The following is a 17,227-nucleotide window of genomic DNA, read 5'->3' on the forward strand; positions in this document are numbered from 1 at the left end:
TTGCTCTTCTAAACTTAAATTCAGAAGCTAACAGAGTATGAGAAAAAGTAACCGGAAGTTAGCAGTGCTTACCTCTGCGCAAACTCACGTAAACCCGCTTACAACTGCTTTAAAGTGCCTTAATCACTCTGCATCCAATGGCCCATGTTCTGCCCAACAACAAAATAAACAGCCTCTGCAAGGCTCAAACCCAGGACCCTGCACACCATAGCCAAAGTGATTTACCACTAAGCCATGTCAGATATACATAACCATGATGTTCTCAAAAACATATCATCCAGCCCAGTTATTCAACAGTACAGAGAATGTATTCCAACATTTAGATGTATGTGTGTGTGCAAATATATTAATATCTAAACAGATATAATATATCTATATATGAACATGTATACATGCAAATGCCTACATCTATAGATATGTATGTCTACATCTATATGTCTAAATGTATATACATCAGCAAATATATGTGTGTATATATATCAGCAGATATATGTATATATATATATATATATATATATATATATATATATATATATATATATATATATATATATATATATAGGTATATACTGACATACATCCGTAGATAACAATGGGGAAATAGCAAAAACATATATGTCCACATGCAATATTAATGGGGTGAGAGGGCCCAAATAATATATGTCTTGTACGAACAGGTATATCCCCCACAACCAAATACATCCCCCCTGCAATACACTACCAAGTGTTGCAGATCCCATAACCAGGACCAAACATGGCATGGGCATCCCTAGGATACATATAGACAGACACATATATGCAGATACAGATATACATATATATGTACACATATATAGATATATATGCAACTACACATACACACGCAGAGATATGTACATTAAGTTACATATGTAGTACATGCACATAGTATGGAACAGCCACTATTCCCAAAGTTACCACCTTACCATGTGGAGACTGTATGAGCCACCCATACAAATGGTTTTCATTGCCTGAAACATATACCTACAGAGATATCAAAGACTATAACACCACACATAGCTGTGCATAAATGGGAAAGCTTTATTTGTGTACTATTACAGTTGTACATGCCATGTCATGTAGCAGTTTAGACATGGGCATCCATATAAACTGAGTAATGCAACTGTGAAACAGGTATAGTAATACAGTAGTCTGGAAATGTTAACAAATGTTGCTATCCAGATCAAGGCCATTAAGTAGTACAATAGTAAAGACAGACTGGGCCACAGGATACCAAACAATCAACGGTAAGTAATGCAGTTGTATAGTTCAGCAGCCTCTAACTATACTCTGTAGACAATCCCTAGGGGTAAAGTACTCAGCTGACACACTGGGATGTAATTGCTACATAACAAGGGACAACTGACACCATCACAACCACACTGACAAACAGAACAGTCTGTATGGCATGGCAGGCTCTACAGGCATGCCACAGCATAGAATAACATACACCTGTGTGTAAGTGTATCACCACAACCAGTGTGAACACAGCCACCGCTATATATGGCATGCTAGCATATTATTACAGTATATAGACTATCTGTTCAACACCAACCTGATAAATGTGCCACCCACACACTAACCCTACATATACTGGGCCACTACACAGTGTGGTCCACTGCCTATCTGTGGTATGGGATATGAATGTGTATGGCCCTAAAAACATGTAAGCCAATAGGGTAGCATACAGTGGAGCAGGATGTAACATCAAATAGAACAGGACCAAGAACAATGACATCTACCACAGTCTGTACACAGGCCAAGGTACATATTAACAATACACTCACTGCTGACAATCACCATAAGTACACATACCTCAGTACTGTACACACAACCACAGAATTTCCAGGTTATGTCATTAAATGTAACCCCTACTATACATTACATGTGTAGCAGTCTAATATCTCACTGTGTTGTTACCAGATATGATGTCACTAATTATGGTGTACAGTACATATGCAGCCCCTACTGCATGACATATGTACAAAGGTTGTCGGGGTTGTGGCTGGAGGCACATATACAGGGCCAATATTGACATGTTGCTGTGATAACCTCATACATTTACTGTTGTAACAGGGTTTGTTACACCATATGTCCTATGAGGGATTTGAAGTCAGTAACTCTCACGGCTGTCACCATCTACAGACTGAAATCCTCATGCTACCTTCTGCAGTCCATAGATAGGTGCTCAGTGGGTAACACCTGAAACAAAAGGCGCCTCACACACTGGCCAGTCTGCAGATGGCCCTACAGATGGGTGTTCCCTCATTAACATAGCACTGACATGGCAGGTATGTAAACATGTAGGACAGCCATATCCACACACACACCCTGTTAAACCAACATTACTCCAAATGCAGTGTAGCAGCACTTACAGTCTGTTGTCAGGTCGGGCACATCCCCCTCCTGTGTGTTGACATGTCTCCACAGTGTATGTTGTTAGAGGTACACCCCAAACCATCTGAGATGCTGTTTGCCAAACAACAGATCGAGTTCCTGCTCACAGTTAATGAAATGCCCAACAGCAGCATGCTGTTCCTAGATATTGGTGTGTGTTTCCATGCAATTGGCTATGGGAATTTTACCACAGCTGTTCCACATGCAATCAGCTAGAGGAGGGCTGCAATTCATGCAGAGACCATCAGCTGATCCTCAGCATCACTTAAAGTACACATGCTGCTGCCTAAGCAAAGCAGGTGTAAGTCTCCACATCCACCAGAGAGGGAGAAAGAGAGGCAAACATAGGCATAGAAAAGCCAGGGAGGGGTGGGAGAGGAAAACTTACATATGTTTGTTTCACACACCTACCAGTACAGGGTTTCAAACCCACCACAACTATGCAGTGCTATCACATGTCCATGCAGTTATCAGATGTGCCACATAGGTTACATGTTGAGGACCCCTCTGATGGTGAGTGACATCTGCAACAGGGATATGGTAGCTATGTGGTAGGTGTAGTACCCATGCCTGCCAGCATGAACAGGTGTCAGCATCAACACAGCCACACTCTCAGAGGGATGCACACTCATTGCCACACTTGGCAGGGCCAGGAATACAACTCATCACTAGTGGGATTGCCACAACACAGTACTGTGCAGGTATCACATGCACCACAGGGGTCATACGGAGGTTATATGTGCAAAGGGTATGTGGAGGTGTCTGACATCAGACATCATGCTTCAGGCTGCCAATGGGGGTTGTAGTGATTGTGAATGTGGTCATACGCATCATACACCACCCACACAGACACAGGTGCCAGTACTGACATGCATGTGTGCACTGCTTCACGGGTGTGTTGTCGTTGACGGTGCCTGACAGCTGTACAAAGCTAGGTGATGGGTATACCTTGGCATCAGGCCACACTGTATTATGGCTCAGGGCTGTAGTGTCTAGAGTTGGCCACACAGGTGGGTATTGTATCACCATCCAGTCACCTGGGTGACTATTGCGTGTGGCCAATGCTATGCATTGCTTGCCATGTATGTGTTTCTTAGTCCATGATATGGACAGTGTCTGGGATGTGCACACATCCCACATGCATGTACAGTGACATGTGGAACTGTACCTGGGGTGCCTGACCTATGTTGTGTACACTGATCATTATCATCAGATGTGCCAGTCCTGGCCTCATGTGGCGGGAACTGTTCCTGGACAGCGGGTTGGCCCTGCACCTACATTGATAGCATGATACCAGTATTCTCTGGTGTCAGTGGCATCTGTCCATACAGGGCTTGTGTTTCAGGCATGTTATGTCCTTTGTATGTCACATTTGATGGCACCACAGGTGTTGCAGGTGTCCAGTGGTGAACATTGGGGAGGTGCACTGTCAACATGTACTTGCCTATTGGACTGATGGACAGGGTGCCATGCCCTCTGTAGCCCACTGCAATAACACCATGGTCACTATCAGGGGGCAATATGCAGGGTACTACCAACATAGCGACTGTTGCCTAGGCAAGTGTGTGTGTATGTATGAAACATGGGTTGAGAGTGTACCCTGGGTAATACAAGGCTTGCTAACATTGTTCAGCTGGCATTGATGTCACATTTAGGAGTATGGATTTGCACCCCAGCCTCTTGGCTATTTCACATCTGTTATCCCTGTATGGTGGACATTGTGATATATACTTGGCCCACTATATAAGAAGTTTGCAAAACCCACTCCACATTGAGTCCAGTTGTTACACATTCATAACCACCGCCACACAGGATATGAATGACAAACACACACACACACACACACACACACACACACACACACACACACACACAGTTGCCTTGTCTGGGATTGGAACTCCTACCTAACTAGTTTATCACACTACAGCAGTACACAGTTATGGGATGTGCCACGGAGATTACTGGGCTACAACTCTCATAAAGGTGTATTTCACAGTGGATGACCTCAGCAGGCTTGTCATAGTAGGGCTATGATGAGGGCAGTTTTTGTCCATGGGCCATAACCCATTCATCTAGAGGTTGACACACCACATGTGGGCACACACAGGGTCATATTCCACAGGTACGTGTATACAGCTGCTAGATAATTACTTCCTTGTACAGTCATGTTGCACAGCTAGCACGTGCACCACATACTCTGTAATGCTGACAGATACTGGTGGCTAGTATCTACAGTGAATGACATCTGAACCTCATGTGGTTGTGGCCCTTTGGCTGTGTGCTGGGGGGACAGGCCTGGATGACTCCTTGTCGCAGTCACCCTCTTCCGCACATCTATGTATGTCTACCTTTGGCTTATTATAGTGTGTTGTCCTTCGATATATGACTGTATTCCTGTCCACTGTATGTGCAAAGCATGTGTGGTGCATACTGGGAGTGTCTGCACTAACATCTGCAACTGCCAGATATGTCTGGTGCAGACATGGCCTTCATGTGTTCAAGTGTGTGAGCATGCCCAGTATGACCTTTCAGTAAGTTGTTGACTGGCAGTGCCTTCTTTTCAGTAATTTGTTGACTGACAGTGCCTTCATTTCTTTAAGTGTGTGAGCATGCCCAGTATGCCCGTCTGTATTGCAGGTGTGGATCAAGTCTAGGTAGTCTGTACTGCAGTGGTGACCTATGTGTTGTACACCTACAGGTAGCATACTGTTTCTGCAGGGTATCAGTTGATCATTTGGCATTGACTGTTACTACATTCTATATTGGATGGGGGAAGGCACACCTGACTATTTCTACATTTCTACACAGGATTGGGGGGGGGCACACCTGACTGTTACTATATTTATTTGTAGGATGGGGGAGCACACCTGACTATTTCTACATTTCTACACAGGATTGGGGGGCACATCCAACTGTTACTACATGTCTACGTAGGATGGGGGCACACCTGACACTTGTGCACATTTGCTATGACTGTACTGTTATGTCAGGTACTCCATTTCATTCCGTAGTCTTACCTATCATGCTGATTAGAGGCATACCAGTGTACTACAGATCTTAGCTTTTATTTACCTACATATTATTTTCTGATTCTTATCCTTCAGAACTGATGTTCCACTGCCTGACCTGCTGTAGTCTGTCTGTGTAGGCCTTGGGGGGTGGGGGTTACCCATAGGCCTCATTCAGAGGCCATAGCACAGCCTTTGTTTTTGTTTGTCTACACCTGTCCTGCTGGCTGTGACTGTTGTTGGATATGTGAACCCCCCTGACTGGCATGTGTGACTCACTTACCTTGTGGGTATCCCAGTATTGAGGGTGGTGCTGCAGAGCTGCCCATGTTGGATGCACATAGTACACTCAGTACACATGGTTGAGCACAGGTAGTGCAATGTTTGGCATCCCTTTTACTGTATGTGAGAGTCAGAGAGAGGTGTTATTCCCTGGGTCCCTCCTGTGTCAGTGTATGTGCTATGCATTTCCACTTTGCCAAGGCCAGGGCATACTGGGCATGCCTCCTTCTGCCTACTGGGACAGACTCAGGTTGTTCCTCCTCTGAGTCACTCTGTACCTGTGCAGGCCTTGGTAATGGTGGGGGGCTGTGTGGCCTGACCCCTTGCTGTTCCTGCTGCAGCTGTTCCCACAGGATTATATTGTGTAGCATGGCACATACAAGGACAATTTGGGTACATGTAGCTGGTGAGTACTGCAAGGCTCCACCGGATGTGTCCGAGCACCGGAACTGTGACTTGAGCATCCCAAATACATGCTCTACTATAATTCTGATCTATCCGTGTGCCTCAATATGTAGTTCTTGTTCAGGTGTGTGTGTGTATTTCAGATAGGTGTCATCAGTCATGGCTCCAGTGCATATCCAACATCCCCCACTAGGTGACCATGAGGGATGTCCCCACTGGCAAATCTCTGGTACAGCTGCATCAGATGCCAGATGTGGGAATCATGATAGCTTCCAGGGCAACCAGCACACACATTCATTATTATGCCCTGGGCATCGCACATGACCTGGCAGTTGATGGAGGGGAAGCCCTTGTGGTTGATGTAGACCCTACCCCACTCACCGGGTGGTGCTTTGATGCATATGTGCATGAAGTCTATAGCACCCACTACCTCAGGGTATTCTGCTATTTGGTGGAACAGTTGCATATTTCTGGCCAACACCTCACGGGTGTTGGGGAAATATACGTGCTCACCGACATGTGCTGACATGGCATCCAGGAACTAGTGGAGTACCCTGGATGTTGATGCCTGTGAGATCCCCATCATATTCACAGTTGGCCTTTGGAAGGTACCTGTATCTAGTATTCTTAGGCCTACACATACCTTGGTATCCACTGGGATGGGTTCCCCTCTGTTAGTTCTGTGTATCAGGCATGGCCAGCACAGCTCAACAATTTGCTGTAGGAGTTCCCTGTCCACCCTAATACACTCCACTATCTCCAGCTCATGTAGCCTCTGGTAGGTTACCCTGGGTCTGTACACTCTTCTCTGTCTCCTCACTGTGGGATGATCGACATCATTCACATCCCCACCACCCTCAGCCTCTCCCAAAAGTTGCTGTATGATAGATATTGCAGCCCCTATCATTTTGCTGTTGTGAGTGTTGAAAGTTCCTCACTTGTTTACACCGGTGGTGTAGAGTGTGGGAAAAACCAGAGGGGAAGGTGTTTGCATAGTTTATAGTAGTGTTGTGGGCGGGGCTGGTCTGCTGCCTGTGTAATTGGCTGATTCTGACACATTTCACCTGCCAGCTATGCTAGTTCTCCTTGGTTACCTTCCTACTGCTGTTTTCCCCTCCCATTCCCTTCTTGTTTAAGCCCAGGGGCATGCCACGCAGAGTGCTCAGTTGTGCACAGTGCTGATATTTCCTGGTTTAACTTTCTTTTCAAACCTTTAAAACCTGGTGTGCAGTGCACACACCCACTTAGGCAATGTAAAGAGTGCTAGGCAGATTCAGACACACCACCTAGCTTAGCTGTGCTATGCTAGGAGCAAACCCAGGCCACAGGGTTCCAATCCACTTACAGTATTCCTGACACACACACCCATGATGTCAGCTACCTCCTAGACTTGCACCAAGCTATTCCTACTCTTACACTGTTGGGACCTGACTAGCATGCTGGGGAAAACTGGGATTCACTATCATTCCCCTCATTTGCATAGGATTGCCTGCTAATGAATAGTTACGTGTCTCATGCTGAGCCTCCCCCCTTAGCAACCACTACTCACTGGCCATGTTGTCTTCTGCCTGCCATTGACTTGCATGGCAGAATAGTAATTTTAGTTAGACTGCTTAATTTAGGTTTATTTTGTTATTTCCCCCTGATCCCTTCTGCGCGCCACTTCCCTATGCTTAAACAGCCGAGACTGGCTAAAAAAATAAATAAATAAAAGTTTTTTTTGGCTGTTTGCAATGCCAATGGCCTTATACTTGGCCATTGGCATGCTTCCTAACTGATATGCAGCCTTTATTTGGAGCTGTCACAGTTCCTTTTTGGATTTTGCAGAAATGTACTCGGTTACTAACCGAGTACATTTCTGCGGATTGCACTAGTCCTGCACGACCTGTTGCAAGCTTTCTGGATCACAAATTCACCTAATTTGCATGGATTTCTCCTGCAAATGGGGTGATTTGCATACAGAGGCTTAGTCTGTGCAGGATTAGTGCAGGAGCGCTCATGCATGCCCCTGCAGGCTGTTCCTGGATTGCACGGCAGACATATTGCCTGCTAGAATGCCTGTAGTGATCTTGTGCACCGTGCAAGACATAGAGAATCGGGAGATAGTGTAGGCATTTATGAATCCACACCTTTTTCTCATGGGTTTACCAGACTGATAAACATGAAGGAAATACTTAAAAACTTTCCCTTTTGGGGCATTTGTCCTGACATTATTTTTAGCTTTGTCTATAATTCTTTTTTAAAAAAATTTTATTAAATTAACTTAAACATACATTAATAGAAAAGAAAACAAACCATATTAGCATGTTTTTTCCATTTACATACATTATACATAATGTATATTTTCTTACTTTACAACCATCATCAATCCATTACATAAATTGCTCAATTCCTGCCTTCCCTTAAACCTCACTCCTCCTTACTCCTGAGCATTATTCTGCATGCATTTTTATCAGTTTCCATTTATTTCTATGTAATTTGTTCCTTCCCTTTCTCTTCCATTTCTTTTATCCCTTTTACAATATTCAGTCTTCAAATACTTTTGGTTTAGAATTAGATTTCCATTTTCTAATAATTGCTTTTTGGAAACCATCATAATTAAACTTAACAAGGCATTAACATGTCTAGGCAATTCAGAACCGGTGTCTCACTTCAAAGGAACCATTTCCTTAGTTGCAAACATTTGCTCACCCAATATTTATTCCAGAGTCTTCTGAAGGGAATTTTTACAATCTGCCAACTCATTACACTACCAAAGCATATATTCTCTGCTACTGCTTTCCTTTCCATAACACCTCTGATATTAAATGTCTACCGGAAGAAAAATTGTTTGAAATCTGCTTGGGGTATAGAAATAAATAACACAGTCCAGATGGATGTACACCGGAACACACTGCTCGTACACCAGGATAAGATAAATGTATTTAATAAATCCACACAAAATAAAAAATACAGGTTAAGCGCTTTCAACTGTGATACACAGTCTTCCTCAGAACAATATATTGAAACAGGATGACCCAATTTATATCCTTCTAAATAGAATAATAAGATAATATGATGACATAACTACCTCAGAAGACCGCCAACATTTTTAAAGGCATATAAATCTAATGTGCAGTCTGTGTGTTTGTTAATACTGCATATTGCAATGAGTAGATAGTCAAAGCACTTGACATGTACATAAAAAATGTACTTTATAAATATACAATGGAAAAAGGAAAAGTAGTAATGCAAATGTCATACAGATAGAAAACATATCCTACTGTTTAAAAAATACATGTGTATAAATTATGAATTAAAAGCATTAACCTACAAAATATATGTTTCTGTATCAGAACGAAGTCATATAATGTCATTCAGAATACAATAAAAATTAATGAATGATAAATACAGTAGTTAAAATACTAAACATCCAGTGCAAATGCAGTTGAATGTAATTGCATACAATAACATAAAACATAATATATATAATAAAGTGTCAATGTCCTGAAAGGGAGGGCAGATAGTGGTCACGAACACATTAAAAAAGGTTTAATGCTAATGAAGTCATTCAAACCCGGTTTCCGGGTTGAATCAGTCAATATCTGCCATCTACTTTCTTTAAGGGCCAATTCCATTTTCCAATTTCCTCCGTAGGGGGAAATATACACCTGATCTATAATACAAAAATGGAAACTATGATCACTACCTTTTTCTAAAATGTGCCTATATAAGGCATTTTTATTGTCGCACTTTTGTATCCTGTAATGGTGTTCGTACAACCGTTTCTTCAGCTGCCTCTCCGTTTTTCCTATATAGTGGGCGTTGCATAGTTTACAAAGGGCCACATATACCACGCCCTTTGTTTCGCAATTTCCCTTTAGACTTTTGATATAGGTACCATTGATGTCGGACGATAACCGCAATTGTGGTATTTCTAATATTGACTTGCCTAACAGAGACAAAACTGCACATGACATTGGTTTGGACTTATTCATTCAGGAAGATGATCGTTTCAACATCGAACGTTTGCAGAATGCATCCGAACATGATTTCACTTTTGATTTCAGTGTAAGTAAGGCACGACGTGAGCAACAACATGCAGGAGCCCGACCGAAGGACACTTACTTGGTTAAGACATATGGACATGTGAAACCCAAGAATACATCGGTTCCCAAAGGTATTACGACTCAGACTGCTACACACAACACACAGAGTGTGTGTTGTAACAATGTTTATGACAAACAAGGTAGTACGGGTTTTGTACAAAAGATGAGTGTTTGCAATAACCATGAATGTTTGCATTTTGAAGGGAACAAAAATGTATTAATTGAACAATTTTTAGACGATAACACTGACTTTTTTGATAATGAAGGGGACTACATACACAAATCTAAATTTAGCGAAGCCAATGAGATACAGCTACCTGTGAGAGATTTGATTTATGATTTTGGACGCAAACTTGTGGTTATTAAGAACACCAAGTTAGACTGTAGTTATTTAGCCAAATGTCTTGAACACAAGGTTGTACCCAAGGGTTTAAGATTTTTTAAACTACCTTTGGGTATAGATTATGGGACAAACACCATGAATGAATTCAACGAATTATTTGATGGTTTTGGTTTTGCTTACATTAACTTGTTGATTAAATACAATGATGAAAAGCTTGTTAGATTAACTAAAGAAGTGGAGAGTATGAACTCAACCATTATCAATCACGTAGACTTTGATTATTGGAGAGAGTTATACAAGAAACAATTCACTGTAGCAGAGCATAAGATATCAGGTATTGTTGAGAGGAAAAATAACAAAATCTCACGTGATTTAGAATCTTACAAGAATAATAGAGCTTATATTTGGCCAGTCAACAGGAGTGTGGACAATAACCAGTATATGCAACGTACTAGGAGAAAACCATCTAAAAGTGGTTTTAGAGAAGAAAATTTTCAGGGGGGGAGGTATTTTCCAGCCAGAAACCATCAGAGGTACCGATGAAGAAACAGGTAAAGCACCTTGATATTTCTGCAGAGGGGGAGGTTTTTAATAGTGAGAAACCACCAGAGGTACTGAAGAAGAAACAGGTGAACTACCCCATTACCACACCAGTGTTCTCTTCACACCCCTCTGAGTTTTTGTCTTATTGTCCACTTCCACCACTACCATTATCTTCTTGTGAAAGTACTTTAAACCAAGTTAGTATTAAGGACAGTACAACTCCCAGTAACATGGAGAATGCCTGGGTGGGGAGTATTTCCGACAACCAACGTCCCACCACCAGTACCGACAATCAACGTCCCACCATAATTGTGAATGAAGGGTACAAAGTATACAATTATACAGACACTGTAATTGAAACTGATTTTGTCAAACTTTTGAGTAAGGGGATGAAATACATTCCCATGGCAGGGATGAATTTAGTAGATAACATCAAGGAGGTGAAGATGTATTGTAGAAGGCTTAATCTTGCAGTATTATTTGACAAGAAAGCCGACACCAACTCCAATCAGGTTAGTAATGTGGTCGGCATAGCCGGTACCGACTTAAAGAAAAAAAGCACTTACATACCAGTAAGTAATCCATCTATATCAAACTATGAAAAAATGGTATGTAATGATATTTACCATTTACATAGGAATATTAAGAAGGACAGGATTACATATGACGATAATCTTACATCAACCGAGAGGGAATGTCTGAAAAAGTTTATGTGTAACAGAGACATCAGAATCATGAAACCCGATAAGGGAGGTGGGGCTGTTGTCTTTTACACCAATGAGTACAATGATGTCATACACAATCTCCTACACGAGTCGGGAAATTATGAGAGTATATCTTTAAACCAAATTTCTATTGGATACAAAAGGATTGACCTGTGTCTGGAGGAATACTTGATTGACAACAGGATATCTAACGACACCTATACTTTTTTGAAGACAGACTATCCTATCTTGGCCAAGATGGTTGGGATACCTAAGATCCACAAATCTTTAGACAACCCTCCGTTTCGGCCCATTGTATCAGGATCCAGGTCCAAGACCTTTAAGATAGGTCAGTTGATTGATCGATGGCTGAAAAATATATATGACTCCATCCCTCACATCATGAAAGACTCGTGGAGATTTTTAGGTGATTTAACCAGGGACAAATGGCAGTCTCATATTACATATCTCACCATTGATATCAAAGATTTGTTCTCTAGTATCCCTAAAGAGCAAGGTTTGGAGTATTTCGCCAGTAGTATACGCAAACATTCAGGTTTCACCTGGGACAAGACCAACTTGATTTGTGACATGATGGGATTGGTTTTGGACTACAATTTTGTGGCATTCCAGGGAGAATTTTTCAGGCAGACCAGGGGAGTTGCCATGGGGGCGGCTTGCGCCCCCATGTACGCTAACCTGGTCATGCTTGAATGGGAATCGAGATTTGTGTTTAACAGTCAGTTTGATTCGGATATTACATATTATGTAAGATACCTTGACGACATCTTTATCCTTTGGAATGCCTCAGTGGCTAGGTTAGATGAATGTGGGAGTTGTAAATACTGTGCACATATTAACACTACAGAAAGGTTTAACATTAGAAATGAAACTTTTCAAGTCAACATTTTATGCAATTGCAATTCTAAAGGAGTCGTCTACTTGGCCCAGTGCACAGAATGTCCTTCATTTTATGTGGGAAAAACCGAGAGACGACTCCGTGATAGGATTTATGAACACTGCTATGCAATAGCCAAAAATAAAGATGACAATGCCCTAGCTAGGCATTGTGCAAAACACTCAAACCACAAATTTAAATTTTTGGTAATTGACCAAATTAAGAAAAATTTTATAGAGGATGGGTTGGTGAACGATATTATGCTGAAACTAGACTTAGAAAGGAGGGAATTGAAATGGCAAGTGAGACTTATGGCATGTATCTCCCCAGGTCTCAACGAAAGTTGCTCTATTTCATGTCTCCTAAAAATTAAGAATTTACTTAGGTAAAACTAAAACTTGAAATCAAGATTGAAATGAAAGATAGAACCTAGTTTAACAATATTAACCATAGTCATTTATCTATCCTTTATATATAGAACCTGAAATGCGGACTTCTTGTCCTAGCTGGAGAGGTTCCCTTGTATGATAACTACGTTTCGTTTGGGGACATGTAACAATAAAACTGGTGTTCGTGTCCACTACCAAACTTGAACCCCACATAAGTTAGTTTACTTGGGCAAGATTAATATGAACTGCCCTCTGTGAGCATTGACTCCCACATGTGTCTTGACAATACTTACTACTACGATGGTAATAATACATAGTAGTAAAATTGGGGGTCTTGATTACAATCAAATTTGAACTAAACATAGGTTAGGTCACTAGGGTATGATCAATAAGAACTTGTTCTTCATGTTTATTGATACCTACATGTCACTTGACCTTTTATCACTGCAACAGTAACAATGAATTGATTTTCACCAATTTTTGTAATTTTTGTATTTTTATAAAACATGTTTAGATGAAGTAGACAGTAGTATACATTTTTTCTAAACAAATACACATGGTAGAACTAGAAGAAATGTAAGGGTAATAATTACCCAAAGACATCGTAGAGTTAGTCTATACACAACAGGATTGAAGTATATAGGACTAGTCCAAGGCAGACTGAGAGGTCACTTAATTACATTATTTCATTTCAACTTATTAAGTGACCGGTAGTAGGTAGTAATTTCTCTAAGACAGAGAAGTTAACACCGTAGGGCAAGACATAACAATAAACAATAAAGGTATAAATATTCAGTAAACCATTAAAAATAGTTCACGACAAGGAACCATTGGTATGAACACACTTTTTATTAAACTTATTTTTCACAAAAATACGAACAGTTATTGATTTAATTTGCAGTAGGCAGGTTTTTATTCAGCTGTAATTACAGCTATTTTAGTGTTATATATATACAGCCTTTAGGTAACAGGTTTATTTACAACAACAAAGTTGGGTTGCACTTCAGGCAGTGAGGTGACCATCAAGTTTGGCAGTGACCTGCATGCCACAAACATCGGGCTGCTACGCGTTTAAGATTGTCGTCCCTAGGGAGGAACATTTTTAACTTGGGACACACACATTACCTTAATGTCCTGAAACTACTATGGGAATGTGACTACTTTATTCGAACAGCCTGGGTTCAACCTTAACAAAACAAGTAACCGACCATAACATGACCGAGGAAACTTGGAGCAGGTAGAAACCAGGTTTCTTGCGTATATACTTTTTAGGTTATTTTTTATTATTTTTCATGTTATATGCAATGTGTACCTTTTATTTACTACCTAGACAGGACCCGATCCTTTGAGGGTATTTTAAAATACCCAAAACGGGGAATCACTTGCAACACAGCATGTTAATTGACCTTTTACGGAGACCAAAAGGTCTAGTAGGTACCCATGTAACACACGTTTAGAACTGTCTTATTCAGTATAAGGGGTACTAGTGCAGTAACCGATCACAATTCGATCTATGCACATAGGAACAGGAAGATACCAGGTGGTTTGAGTACAAATCCCTTTACGACATTTTTTCTATGTGATATGTAGTGTATACTACTTAGGAACATCTAGATAGAACAGGACTTTTTGAGTGTGTTCTTATATAAAACACAAAAAATGGGGAACTATCTGTACTCTAGTTCGTTTATAAACACTTGAACGTCAACGGAGACTAAGGGTCTAACAGGTAGTCCTGTAACACTTATTTAGAACTGTTTGATTACACGTAAGGGTTACTGGCTTTAGCGACCCCCAGAACACCGGGGTTAGCAGTAGAAAAATGGAATTTAATGATGATGTTTTTAAAATTGGTTTTAACAAGTTAATTAATGACGTTTATATATTACCGTTCATATATAAGGACCTTTACAACAGGAAGTATTTGTCTGATGAAGTTCCGGTAGTGACTGGAACGAAAAACACTGTTTGTTTTGGTGTTTAACGATACTTGTGGAATTAAAGAGTGTTTGCTTTTTATGGTTTACTTGTGGACTTCTTCAACACTCACGCTTTGCCCTTCATCTACCTATCTCAACGGCTGCTAGTAGGTGTTCTTGGTTTGCTTTTTTTACTTCGAATTTATGATTTATCTCAATTCAACCACAGATTTTTTAACATTCACCCATAGCCACCATTGCAAAGAAATACCTTATTTAGACACACTTATCAGTCACAACCTCGAGGGCTTTATTTCTAGAGTCTTCAGGAAGCCCACCTTTTCGAATGACTACATTCACTACACCAGTAACCATCCCCCCCACGTCTTTAAGAACATCTTAAAAGGTCAAAGCATAAGAGTAGCCAGGATGTCCTCTACTAGGGACATCATGACGTCCGAACTTGCTACACTTAAAAAGCTTTTCTTGGATCGCGGATATCCTGAAAAGATGGTCACGGAAGTGACCAACCTAGTACAGAGTCAATGGGGATTAAAATACACTCCCATCTTGGGAAATTACAGCATGATGAATGAGAAGGACAAGGTGAATGAATCCAGGGGAAGAGTATGTGTCCTTATGTATACACCTTTCACACATACTATTACTGATATTCTTGTCAGACATTGGGAATTGGTGGCAGCACTCGATTCTGATGAGATTTTAGGTAAAGTCCCTAAATATGTTTATAAGACAGCTCCTAATGTAAAAAAATTGTTGGAAAGGGCTAGTAATAACAGGGGCAATGTTCGTAGAGAAGACAATAGAGGAACAACAAAGTGCGGTAGGTGCAAACAATGTAGATATATTAACCAGGACAAGGGTTTTAGGCTGGATGACATCAATGATACCTATATCAAAAGTCTAAAGGGAAATTGTGAAACAAAGGGCGTGGTATATGTGGCCCTTTGTAAACTATACAACGCCCACTATATAGGAAAAACGGAGAGGCAGCTGAAGAAACGGCTGTACAAACACCATTACAGGATACAAAAGTGCGACAATAAAAATGCCTTATATAGGCACATTTTAGAAAAAGGTAGTGATCATAGTTTCCATTTTTGTATTATAGATCAGGTGTATATTTCCCCCTACGGAGGAAATTGGAAAATGGAATTGGCCCTTAAAGAAAGTAGATGGCAGATATTGACTGATTCAACCCGGAAACCGGGTTTGAATGACTTCATTAGCATTAAACATTTTTTAATGTGTTCGTGACCACTATCTGCCCTCCCTTTCAGGACATTGACACTTTATTATATATATTATGTTTTATGTTATTGTATGCAATTACATTCAACTGCATTTGCACTGGATGTTTAGTATTTTAACTACTGTATTTATCATTCATTAATTTTTATTGTATTCTGAATGACATTATATGACTTCGTTCTGATACAGAAACATATATTTTGTAGGTTAATGCTTTTAATTCACAATTTATACACATGTATTTTTTAAACAGTAGGATATGTTTTCTATCTGTATGACATTTGCATTACTACTTTTCCTTTTTCCATTGTATATTTATAGAGTACATTTTTTATGTACATGTCAAGTGCTTTGACTATCTACTCATTGCAATATGCAGTATTAACAAACACACAGACTGCACATTAGATTTATATGCCTTTAAAAATTTTGGCGGTCTTCTGAGGTAGTTATGTCATCATATTATCTTATTATTCTATTTAGAAGGATATAAATTGGATCATCCTGTTTCAATATATTGTTCTGAGGAAGACTGTGTATCACAGTTGAAAGCGCTTAACCTGTATTTTTTATTTTGTGTGGATTTATTAAATACATTTATCTTATCCTGGTGTACGAGCAGTGTGTTCCGGTGTACATCCATCTGGACTGTGTTATTTAGTTGCCAGTGTTTTTTCACGTTTCATGGGGTATAGAAATGCCTATGAAAACACTTCCAGGCAAAAATCCTAAACCTTCTGGACTTTGTTGCATACTTGGGAGCCGTGCATATGTCCTCCCATTGTTCCCTTGTAAATAATTTTTCCAATAACTCTTCACAACTTTTTCTAACCTCTTCTGATTTATTTCTATAGTTATTATTCAATATTTTTATGCTATACTTACTATCCATTTTTAACAGCAGATTCTGTTCTAGTTTCAACTGAAAACACTGCCAATGCAGGTTTTTTTTACTTATTCC

Source organism: Protopterus annectens, chromosome 8.part1 (assembly GCF_019279795.1).
Source record: "Protopterus annectens isolate FY-2018-M chromosome 8.part1, PAN1.0, whole genome shotgun sequence".
Taxonomy (NCBI): Eukaryota; Metazoa; Chordata; order Ceratodontiformes; family Protopteridae; genus Protopterus; species Protopterus annectens.